Raw genomic sequence first — 12,832 nt, forward strand, 5'->3', positions numbered from 1 at the left:
CAGCTACTCAGAGCTATTTCCCTCCACTGTGGAGACTGGCAGCTTTTGCAATGGTCGCTGCTCTGTCAGTCTGAGTTCCAGACCTGAGATGGTGAGGAGCAGAAATTCCAACCGACTCAAGAGGAATGTATAACACAAACAATACATAAACATAAGCTACCATGTTTTTGAGGTAGCTATCTAATCTAGCATAAATTAACGTATTCTGATTGGCATACAATGAAAATAGCTTTAACTAATCAAGCCAGCTAACTTCTCAAACAAAGATTTCAGTCTGAAACCATTGGCAGCCTTATTTGAAGGCATAAGACTCACCCATGCATCAGGCTAAGATTTTGTATTTCTGCCTATGATTACAGGAAACTCACCTTTACAACAATTTTTGGTTTCATATTGTATTTGACTTCCAACATGATTTAAAAATTTTTTTTTAAATTTGGCTGCAGTTTGTCACAAAGAAACAATGAAATTTGAAAGAACAGATTGAATTGAATGGTCTAGCCAGAAAGTCCCTCTCAGGGAAAGAGAAGCTGTGGATTTGGTGATGTGATAAAATGAAAAATAAGTATTGGCTGTTTGTCCTTAGGTCCTGGGTTTTGGGCCCGGGTTTCTGGTACACAGCTACTAAAACCTGGAGTCTCTGGAGTGATAAGACTGTCTTTTGTATACTAATGAAATAATTGGTGGCTGTGCGCTCCTAGACAGCTTCAGGATTGGGGCTGGTCACCAGAAAGAGCAAGGCATAATTACAGGGTTGAAACTTCCAGACCTACAGGGAGGAAAAGGCTGAAGATTGAGTTAGTCACTAATGGCCTATGATTCAATCAATCATGCCTATGTAATGGAACTTCCATAAAAATCCCTCTGTGCAGAGAGCCCTGGCTGGTAAATGTATCACATGCTGCAAAGCAGAGCACCCAGAGAGGGCATGGAAGCTCTCTGCCCCTCTCTCAGCCCTAGACCTTGCCTTATCCATCTCCTCCATTTGTCTGTTACTGAGTTGCATCCTTTATAATAAATCACTAATAGAAAAAAAAGTGCTTTCCTGAGTTCTGTGAGCCATTCTAGTAAATTACGGAAACTGAAAGGGTGGAATTGTGGGAACCCCCAGCTTTAGTCAAGTTGCATAGAAGTGTGGGCAGCCTGATCCCTGATGCAGACTCTAGGTCATTAGTGTCATGATTGAGTGGAACTGTAGGACACCCCGCTGGTGTCTGGATTGCTGGAAAACTGGTGCAGAATGTGGGGGGAAAAAATCAGAATAAAAGCTGCTCAGGAAGCACCAGCCAGCAGGCCTTACAAATTTCCACACATTCTGGCTCCTGGGTCTGAGCTACTAGAGTATATTATGAGTGGAAATTCCTCCCTTGCTTGTTAGAAGTGGCCCCCACACACACTTTTCTGTGGTAGCAAAGAATGACATCATTCTATTATTTGGGATAGTGAATCAAAGCTCTGGAACCTCAGATTCACAAAATCCATAGACTCATCTAATTCTGGAGATGGATGTGATCTCAGGATTATCTAAGCTTGGAAAAGAGAAAACAGAAGCCCAAGGAAGGAGGAGGGTGAAGTCGGTGCTTCCATCCCCACACAGGGTTTGCTGAAGCTGGACACACAGAGTTTGCTTGTGGGTTGTACGTACTTTACTGGAGAAAGACAAGAGGCAAAATGAATTCAAGGGTTTTGACTCGAGCAATTGAGAGTGGAAGTGGCATAACTAAGGTCACACAATGTCCCGGCCCGCGGGACGAACGTGGAGTGTAGCCGGAGACGCCTGCAGAAATGAACAAGCAAGGGACACAAAGAACGACCAGCAAGACAGGATGTCTGATCAAGCTGGCGCAGTTTATTTGCAGCAGGCTTAATTTATACAGATCAGCAAGGAAGGGGAGGGTCGGAAGATGATTGGACACCAGGTGGTGCTAGCAGGAGTGTGTACAAAGGTGATTGGGTCTCGGAGGGCACTGGCGGGAATAGCAAACCCGGAAAAGAAGCAGGAAATCCGCCATCTTGTGGGTGTGGGCCCTTTTGGTCTCCGGCATCTCCTCCTTTTCTATTCTTTTTAGGAGGGATTGGGACAGGAACTTGGAGCTTTTTATCTACTGGGTAGACGGTGCCTGTCTTAGGTTTAGAGGTTTTGTACCTGGCCTCTGTTTTTCAGGAGCTTGCCTCTTTTTGGAGTCGGCCTGATATCTTCAGGGGAGCTTGCCCTAATACTGGATCGGCCTACATAAATAGGAGCTTGCCCCAGTATTAGATCGGCCCCTGTTATTTTTATCAGAGGTCTTATGTCTGTCCTGTATTTCTGCAGGTACAACCTCTTAATTACCCGTCATTGACTACCATACTTGACTTTAGATCTTATGATTTACAAGTGGGGGAGCCATCTGCAATTTCAAATAATGCAGGTCTCTTAAGGCTTGTTGGATGAGTTTCCACATGCTGCAAAGGACACAAGGCCCTAGTAACAGCAATAGAAGACATAAAATGCTTAGGGTTAAGAGAGGTGTGACAGCGTGCCAGACACTATTCAGGGGTTCTCTGAACATGTCGAAAGACAGACATAACTTGAATATATATATAGGTTTTAAAAAACTGCTAGTTAAATTGCATATACACATTAACAATAGGAATATAGATACATAACAAAGGCAGACTTACAATTACTCGTTATATCTAATGAAATTAAAAAACTAGTTAGATAGCTTAGGCATTTGTAAAAACTTATTGACAATATGAGGGATATCATCTAATTGATTTTGAGTAGTTTGAGAAATTGAAACAGCACATTCTTGGAAACTGATCACATCTTACATGCTCTTTTAACATCAGACAGTCCAGAGCAGCACGATTCTGAAGCACTGCAGCTCGCAATTCTCTCAGCTTTTGGTTGAGTTCAGATAATACAGAAGCAGTCAAGTTTGTTGTTTTGCTATATGCACAGGCCAGCTTAGATATCTCTTTCTGCATTCTAATGACAAGTCCAGGAACTGGCAGGAGGAATGCAGCTGCAACTGCAACAGCGACAGGATCTCAAAGTTTCAAGTTTTCATCACAGTCAGATGGCAGAACTCAGAGAAGTCTCTTGTGCTTATATCCAGGTGGTCTATTAGAGCAGGAAGAATGCATCCCACATCACAAACACCTCGATAGTGTGGAGAAAGGGCTTGATATCTTTTGTTATTACGCAAAAATACCCAACTATTTGGAAGTCTATATCTAGAAGACCATTTTACATTGATTGAAGAATTATAATAAGAGGGCACATGAGTACAATTAATACATACACAATCAGTAATTATAGTAATACTAACAGTTAGATTTAATTGGGCATCAGGAGCGAGCACTTTAGGGGTAAGAGTGATGTTTATGTAACATGAAAGATTCAATAATAAAGTTTAGTATTATTCCTTTTGACAGTGCTTTCCAGGTAAATATATATCAGGTAAATAAGCCAAATTAGTCAAATATTTTCTTGATGAAGAAAAGAAATTCTACTGATATGTTCCAGGGGCCCTCTGGAAAATATCAGAGTTAATCGAGAGGTAAAAATACCTTTTTAAATTTTGGTTATGGGAAGCTGTCAAAAGTTTTTAAGGCACTTGCCTAAATAGAATTATAGTTATTAAATAACACTTATTATTTAACTGGAATGATAATAAGAAAGTTTAAAAGCGAATGCAGAAGGTTACATAGTTGTTAACAACACTTAGCTTAGTCTTTTTAATATTAAGATCTTATTTTCTTAAATAACTTGGCAAACTTTAAGAATTTTGGTTACCACAAAAATTCTCAGGCTGTTTGCAGATATATACATTGTTATAGATTAATACAGTATTATTATTAAAAGGTTTATTTGCTACACTTGTTTACTTATTTTTAGCAACTATGCTAAATTACTTATAAAACTTTCACCACACATCAAAGTCAAGCTTTTCTTTAAGTATTTTCTTGGAATATTTAACAGGTAACATCAACTTAAATGACTTTAAGTAAACTTTGGCAGCTAATAACTATAAAGACATGTCCATTTCAGTTAAGCTTAAATTAGCATTAATGCATAATATTTTTTAATTAGATTTTCTGGAAGTTTTAGAATGCCCAATTTTCACAAGCGCATGTTTTTAAATCAATTTTATTAATACCCTCCGGAGGTGGAAAATATATATATTTTTTTACACACTTAGACACACAAACATACAGACCGAGACATAATGACTACAGTTAGTAACACTCTTCATACAAATACATATACACAGACAAACTGACATAAAGATTTGAGTTTCTAATACTCAATGGTCTTCTTTCTTCTTAGTTTATTTGATGGAAAGTACTTCAGTTTTCAAGAATACACTCTAAAGGCAAGCAGTTTACATAACTGGGTTAAGGTTTAGACAGCCCCAGACTAACAGGGCCGCTGAAGGCTCTGAACTGATAGGGATTATGTGTGTCTAGGGGGCTGGAAATGGAATGCAAATACAATTCTAGCTCCAGTCATTTAAAGCCAGGCTGTATTGCAGAAGATAAATTTCTTCTATCTCAGGGAGTTTAGTTTAAGACTTCTCAATTCTCAAAGACAGTGATGAACTGAATAAATAGAATAGATGTTCACTAAAAGAATTCAGAAAACTAGCTCTACATTGTAGCAGTTCATGGAACTCTTGACTATCCTCTTCCCTTGTGGCAAAATATATTTAGCTGCATAACATTATATTGCATACTTCTTTCAGGGGCCAAGCCTCTCTAATCAGAGTTTGTACTGGGGCCAGGTTTGTGTGCAGAAGATAAGATACTTCTTTTTAGAGTTTAGGGATCGAATTGCTCTCAGTTAGTTTTCCTAGTTTTTTCTGCCTGAGCTATTGTCATTCCTCAAGAGGCCCCTGCCTGTCTGATAAATCCAGGGACTGTGTGACTTTTCGCTACTAGAGCCCTGATCTGAGTCACAAGCTTGTTTGGCTTCCCTGGGGCTGCTGAGGAGGTTTTGGGATGTAAGTTATGTGAGTCAATTTGGAGAGCTCTTGATCTAAATCACGGACGGCCTGCAGGAGTTGAATCTGCTCTTTTCTGTTTTTGACCATGTGCCTGAGGACTGAGAGGTCATTTGTCATATGCAGACGCTCGCGGGAGAGAGTTGATGAGGCAGGGAACACTTGGTCAAGGACAGGGAAATGATAAGGTGGTGGTGGGAGGAAGGGAGGCAGGCTTACCAGGTGGGCTTATAGTTGAAGGGCGGGACGTAGTGGCAGGGATGGGCGGGGCGGCATGAACAATAGCAGGGCTTTTTGATGGCCAGTCAGAATTATTATGGCGCGCTGCCCCTTCCTCTAGCGTGGTCTCATCAGCGGGACTAAGGGGCTCATCAGGGTTTAAGTCGATGAGAGTAGGGTAAATACTTGGGGGAGAAATAACAGGATTGGCAGAACTATCAAGGGGAGGGGACGGAGAAAGAGGCTCAATTGTTGGCAAGGGCGGGAGCTCGCTTGGGTCCTGGGAGGGGTTTGTAACAGGATCTGAAGGGTGTGTTTTAAAAGAAGGGGAAGCTGGCCGGGAGGCTTCGGAAGGGGGATGGGAGCGGGATTTTTGCTAGGGAGGTAGTAGCGGAGCCTTTAGAAGGGAGGCGCTGCCAGGCTTTAAGGGCTGCGTTTTGGACTTGAGCTAAAAGGCCTGGGGGGAAGGCTGCTTGGGCTTCATTTGTTTCATAGGGGCTTCGCCCAAGCAGTTTATCTCTTGTCCATGCGCGTGAAGTTTTACTTTCACTATTGCGCTGCGCAATCTCACGGCAATTTTCTACAAAGTCAGTGCGCCCTAAAACATACTCTCCTCCTGACAAGGCGGCTCGAGCTAGGGAAAGCCAGTCTTTAGGAGTCAACCACCGGTCACTCAGGCTTTCAATTAAGGCTAATGTAAAAGGAGCTGTGGGGCCATAATTGGTAACAGCTGTTTTTAAGTCTTTTAAGTGTTTAAGGTTAAGGCGGCGGTATTTCTGGGCTTTAGCTGGTTTTTCTATACGATCACCAGACTCTTTTCCAACATTTATGATTGATAGTGCCTTCGAGGGGAAACCAGGGGCAAGTCTCATGGATAAAAGTAAAAAAATACCTAAGGTCTTTTCTTTTAACCCTAATTCCTCGTGTCCTGAGGGACTCCTTGAGTCCAGTAAGGAAGACTTCATGGGAGTTCAGAGAGTTGCCCATCACTATGGCCGCAACCCTTGCACTGTAAAAATTTGAATCCTTTCCTCCAATTTAGCTGCAATTACATCAATGTCCTGAAACACTGGAGCCACTCTCGTCAGCTCAGACGAGCCCTTGTTTACGTAGGACAGTCGGCAGGTACAATCCGCCTGCTCGGACCCTCTAGGGCAGGGACTCTGGAGTCGGAGTCCCCTGGGTATGCCTTCGAGGTGGACGACCTTTAGCCCAAAGTAAACACAAGGTTTTCAGAGAGGAACGGCCAGTGAACAAAACAAGGAATAAATCGCGGTAGCAAACTGGAGGGAAGTGATAAGATCAAATGGACTGCTGAACACCCAAGAGGTTGTCTGAAATCTTGCTTGGGGGATTCGTCTACTCACCTCTCAAGGATCTGTATTACGGACGGGTGAGCCGCAGTGATCCTTCTCCATGCAGAGTCGACATCAGGTCAATACCCGTGCGGTGACTCAAATGAATGCCTGGCCAGGGCTTCCGAGCAGACGTTTCAGCAGGAGTCCCGGGGGGCCCCACGTTGGGCGCCAGTTGTCCCGGCCCGCGGGACGAACGTGGAGTGTAGCCGGAGACGCCTGCAGAAATGAACAAGCAAGGGACACAAAGAACGACCAGCAAGACAGGATGTCTGATCAAGCTGGCGCAGTTTATTTGCAGCAGGCTTAATTTATACAGATCAGCAAGGAAGGGGAGGGTCGGAAGATGATTGGACACCAGGTGGTGCTAGCAGGAGTGTGTACAAAGGTGATTGGGTCTCGGAGGGCACTGGCGGGAATAGCAAACCCGGAAAAGAAGCAGGAAATCCGCCATCTTGTGGGTGTGGGCCCTTTTGGTCTCCGGCAACACAACTATGGTGACATAATCCATGACGGAAGGTAGGACACATGTTTCCTGCCTGCCAGGTTAGCGGTCCTGCACCTTCAGGCTGGAAAGAGCAGGAAGGTTGCTAATAGCAGTGTTTATATATCAGGAATTTTATTATACATATTTTATGAGATTTGTTATGTTTATTTTTATCTTCATAGTACTGTGTAGGACAAAGGCATAGTTTCATTGTATTTTAATTTCTGATACATATTCCTAACTACAAATTTTCCCAGGGACATTTTTATAATAGCACTTGCACAATGGAAAAGTATGTGGCTATTATTCTATAGATGATGTAGCATCTGCTGAGAAGGTTTTGTGCTACTCCTGCGACCTATGTGGCTTGAGTCAGAGAAGCAAAATATTTAAAGGTGCCCTGGAAGCAGAGCTCTAGTGAAAAGAATAGATTAGAGGGGCACCAGAAGTAGGGGTAGGGGCAAAGAGGTAGCAAGGCACGCCCAGCCAGGTTAGGTATGAGTCCTATCTCTGCCTTAAATCCTAATCACCAGCTTCTGGGAAAGGAAAATCCATGAGAACAATATGGGAAATGTTTCCCTCAAATGATGTCATTATAGTTCAAAGTTTCGTAACACTTACAAGGCATAAATGAGAGACTGAGTCATGGAATGTAATAGCAATAGTGAAAAGGCACACATTCATCTATAAACTAATTATTTTTTGAGCCCCTATTATATGTTAGTCTAGATCACTGTTTTAGACACTGTGATCCAGTGGTGAACAGAACAGACAAAATTCTTGCCATAACTGAGCATACTTTCTAGGAGGGAAAGGACAATAAATGAATAAGTACATCATATGTCACAAAAAGATCAGAGCCATGGAGAGCAAGAAGGCAGGAAGGAGGAAAGGCAGAGTGAGAGGGTGATGTCCTTTTAGATTAAAACCATGATCCATGAAAGAAATAATTGATAAGCTGTATTTCATTAAAATTAAAAACTTCAACTCTCTGAAAGACAATGTCAAGAGGATGAGAAGGCAAGCCACAGACTGGGAAAAAGTATTTGCAAAACACATTATCTGATAAATAACTGTTATCCAAAATATGCCAAGAACTCTTAAAACTCAACCATGAGAAAACAAACCGCCCAATTAAAAAATGGACCAAAGACCTGAAGATGTCCCACCAAAGAAGTTGTACAGATGACAAACAGGCACATGAAAAATGCTCCACATCATATGTCATCAGGGAGAAGAAAACTGGAGCAAGGAGATGCTACTACACGCACAGTAGAATGGCCAAAATCCAGACACTGGCAATGGTGAATGCTGGTGAAGATGTGGTGCGATGGGGACTCTCATTTATTGCTGGTGGGAATGCAAAATGGCACAGCTACTGTGGGACAGAGTATGGCAGTTCCTTACAAAACTAAATTACTCTTACCATAGGATCCAACAATTTCTCTCCTTGATATTTACCCAAAGGGGTTGACAACTTATGTCTATACAAAAAAAAGCTGCAAGTGGATGTTTAAGCAGCTCTATTCATTGCCAAAACTTGGATGTAAACAAGATGTCCTTCACTAGATGAATGGATAAAAAAACTGTAGTACATCCCTATGGTGGCATATTATTCAGTGCTAGAAAGAAATGAGCTATTCAGCCATGAAGGACATGGAGGAAACTTAAATGCCTATTCCTAAATGAAAGAAGTCGATCTGAAAAGGTGGCCTACTGTATGATTCCAACTGTGTAACATTCTGGAAAAGGTGAAACTGTGGAGACAGGAAAAAAAATCAGTGGTTGCCAGGGTCTGGGGAGGGAGGGATGAATTGGCAGAGTGCAGAGGATTTTTTAGAGCAGTGAAAATACTCTGTATGGTACTGTAATGACACAGGTGACATGTCTTTTACATCTGCCCAAACCCACAGAAAGTACAACATCAAGAGGGAACCATAATGTAAACTATGGATTCTGAGTGATGATATATCAGTGTCGGTTCATCAATTATAACAAACCTCCTGCAATGGTGGAAGACATTGGTAGTGCGGGAGGCTATGCATGTGTGGAAACAGGCACATATGGAACATTTCTGTACTTTCCTCTTAATTTTGCTGTTTACCTAAAACTGTTCCAAAAATAAAGTATTTTCTTTTAAACATGGCAATAGGAACAAAACAGCTCAATGGAAATTAAGGATAAACATGAGTTTTCTGGCAAGGAAGTGTTTTAAACAGAGAATAACATGAGTAAGATATGAAGCAAGAATATGTTTCTTGTGTGTGAAGAATGACCAGAAGACCCGTGTGGCTGGAAAAGAATGGGCAAAGAGAAGACAGCACCAGATAAAGAGGGAAGTTTGTACACTCAAATAAACACATCAAAAAAAAAAAAAAGAGAACATAGCAGATAGGGACGTGGCAGGACGCACAATCAAATAAGGTCCGTAGGCCATTGCAAGTCTTTAGCCTCCACTCTGGGTGCCAGAGGAAGCCATTGGAGAGCTCTCCATAGAGCAGTTAGATGATCTGAAGGAGGGCCTAACAGTTTCGTCACTGCTCCGTGGGATGGATGGTGGAGCAGGAGCTGGGAGGTGGCAGTAGGTGGGACTCTCTGCAGGGGACTGGCTAAGAAGTGACTGCAATGATCCAGGGAAGAGAGGGTGGTAAGCTGAGCCAGGGTGACACCAGTAAAGTTGGTGTTTGGATTCTGGGTATAATTTGAAGGTCACTACACAGGATTTGCTAATGGGTCGTGTGCCTTTTAGAGAGGGCAAAACAGCAGCATGAATTCAAGGCCATTTGACCTGAGAAACTGAAAGAATGAAGCTGCTGTTTGCTTTTGAAGAAGAATGCAGAAAGAGTAGATTTTGGAGGCATAACCAGGAGTTTATTTTGACTATGCTGTGTGAGATGATAAATCAGCATATAGTATAAAGTTGGTGGCTGGATACAGAATTCTGGAGTTCAGGAACAAGTCTGGGCTCTAAATGTAAATGAAGAAACTGTCAACATAAAAGTGCAGCTTAAAACCATGAAGCTGGCTGAGTGAACACCCACGGAAAAGAGGACTGGCTCTGGGGCACTCCACCAGTTAGGAGCAGGGAAGTGTGGGCAAAGAGGGCATGAGAAAAGAAGGAGTCATGGTGATCAGAGGAGAATCAGTAGAGAGTCACATTCCAGGAGCCAGCCTCAGTGTTTAAAGAAGAGGTATGTGAGGAACGCTGTCATGTGGTCAAACAGATAAAATAACACACGGACTAAGGACTGGCCATTGGGTTCACAGCGGGGAGGTCATTGCTGACCTTAGCAAAGAGATGCTGGTTAAGTATTGGGAAAGCAAGCAAGATGAGGCATGTTCATGAAAGGAAAAGAACACTGAGAGGTTCCAGTTCCAACATGAAAGGGTAAGAAAAATATTTCCTCCATTGTAGCAAGAAGATTCTGGAAAAGTAATAACCCCATTTTTCTATGGGCCAAGCAGGGAAGGTTCTTTGGAAGCCAAGGAGCCCTAAGGAGTGAATTCTAAAGAGAGATTCCATTCATAGAAGGCCAAAGAGTCACGCTGAGCAAGCACAGCAGGTCTACCATAAGGGACACTCTTTATCAGAGGCAAGAGAGAGCCAGCCAGGCCCCAGACTGCAGAGCAGGCTGCTGGGCAGATTGGAATCTCTAAGTGTCTCAAATGCAAAAACCAAACCAGACTGACACAACTGCAAAACAGTTGCTTAGCCCGAGAAGGGAGGCAGCGGCCACACAGTGCAGAGCTTTATCACATTGCTTGGGTTCCGGGACTTGTTGGGGTTGAATCTAAAGGTGAGTAAAAAATATCTGAAGCTGTTGCCCAGTCCTGTTGCAGCTCAAAAACTGATAACATTAAAAAGGCACTGGTGGCATGAGGGAAGCTGGAGATGGAGCTGACCCAGATGACCTCAATCTGAAGAAACCTGCAGTACATCTATAGCCCAAAGCAACTCAGGAGGAACCTGAATGGCTACTCCCTTGGTTTAACTGCCAGATGAAAGGAATGGCTGGGGCTTTCTTGAAAATAAACAAACAACAGCAAAGAACTGGATGGTGTAGTTTAGACTTCACCATATTAACAGAGCATTAAACTAAAAAAATGCAATTGAAAGGTAGCATTTGTTGGAAAGCGTTTTTAAAAAGTAAGAACATGTACTTGCAGAAGATGTACTTTAAATATAATAGCACAGGCAGGTAAAAATAAAAGGATGTGGAAGGCATACCTGTAACCTCTAAATAATAAAGCTGATGTGGTAATATTAATATGAGACATAAAGCAAGATATTTCATAATGATAAAATGTCACTTTATCAGGATGGTATGACAACCTTGAATGTCTATGTCACTAAGCACAGAGCTTCAAAATATAAGAAACCCAAACTGGCATTACTGAAAACAGACAAGACCACAATTATAATTGGAGACTTTAACATTTATCTCTCAAAACAAGTAGGCAAAAGAAGAAAGAACAGGAGAAAGAGGAGGAAAAGGGGGCAAAAACCCTAGCAAGGGTACAGCAGATTTGAACTACTATCAGCAAATGTGATCTAACTAACACTATACAATATACCAAACAAATATACATGCATATTATTTTCAGGTGCACATGGAACATTCACTGTAGGTACTGTATTCTGGGTCATGAAAATCTCAGATTTCAAATGACTGAAATCTTTAAAAAGTACCTTCTTAGATTAAAAGAGGACTAAATTAGCAAGGAATAACAAAAAGGTATCTGGGAAATCTTTTAATATTTGGAAATTAAGAACACACCTCTAAAGTATTTATAGGTCAAAGAAGAAGTAATAAGCAGATTTAGAAACTACTTATAGTTGAATGATGATAAAAACAAAATATCAAATTCTGTGAAATCAGCTAAAGCAGTCCTTAGAACCCTTTAACTGTAAATGTTAAAATAAGAGGAAAATATCTAAAATATCAGGATCAATGATTTTTTATACTAAAGCCAGGTGAGATATTCTGGAAATGTTTCAATTTTACCCATCTAAAATCAATGATTAAGCTTTCATGCTAAGACACCCAAAAAGGAAAAACAAAATCCAAGTAGAAGTTAAGAAATGATCAAGGTGTTAGGCAGGAAAATAGATATGAGCAGAGTGGAAAGAGAAAAAGGCCAGGTAAGTACACTAAAAAGACCCAAAGTTAATAAATTAATCCAGGAGCAACTTGGCCTGGAATGTTTGAATATTCCCTAGCTAAAGGAGGGCACCTCAGCATAGCCCATGTCTTTATTGTGTTAATCACGCAGGCCCAGCTTATTTTTTTATCTTTATCTATATGCTGTTTTTTCTCCTTGCAGCCCTAATTAAGTAGTTTGTAACCTAGGCAACTAATTTAGCATGCAGGCCCAGCTGTAAACAACACAGTAAAAGGCAGGGAGGATTCCATCTTAAAGATTGTATTTTAATACCCAGAAAGTTAAAAATGTAACTTACTCTTTAGCAAACAGACAATAACTCAGCCCACCTTGGGGGCTGGGCAGGCAGTCTGTTTGATAATGCTCCCAGACCAAGATGCAGGTATCCCAGGGAGAAATCAGAGCAGGAACTTCCTTGTGTTAAGTTAGTTCTAAGTATTCAAAGACCACTTAACAGGTCTGTACCCACCGGCCTTAGTCACATTCCTGAAGAATCCTTAAAATGGGAACCCCCAACCTTTTGGGGTGCTCTTCTGAGGTCACCTGCACTTTCTAAGTGTGTAACCTTTTAATTTTAAACTCTCTCTTTTAAACCTCTCAGGGGGCGCTCCTCTCTC

General features: G+C 41.7%; 1 long non-coding RNA gene across 1 annotated transcript; it reads right to left on the reverse strand.

Moving 5' to 3' along the window:
- Nucleotides 1-2,070: 2,070 nt before the first annotated feature.
- Nucleotides 2,071-7,046, reverse strand: LOC140844446 (uncharacterized). The gene is made up of 2 exons (XR_012122756.1): nucleotides 6,578-7,046; nucleotides 2,071-3,109 (listed from the first exon to the last, which is right to left on the reverse strand). It is a non-coding gene; the product is annotated as an uncharacterized lncRNA (long non-coding RNA).
- Between the last annotated feature and the right edge of the window lie 5,786 nt (nucleotides 7,047-12,832).

This window comes from Manis javanica, chromosome 11, assembly GCF_040802235.1.
Source record: "Manis javanica isolate MJ-LG chromosome 11, MJ_LKY, whole genome shotgun sequence".
Taxonomy (NCBI): domain Eukaryota; kingdom Metazoa; phylum Chordata; class Mammalia; order Pholidota; family Manidae; genus Manis; species Manis javanica.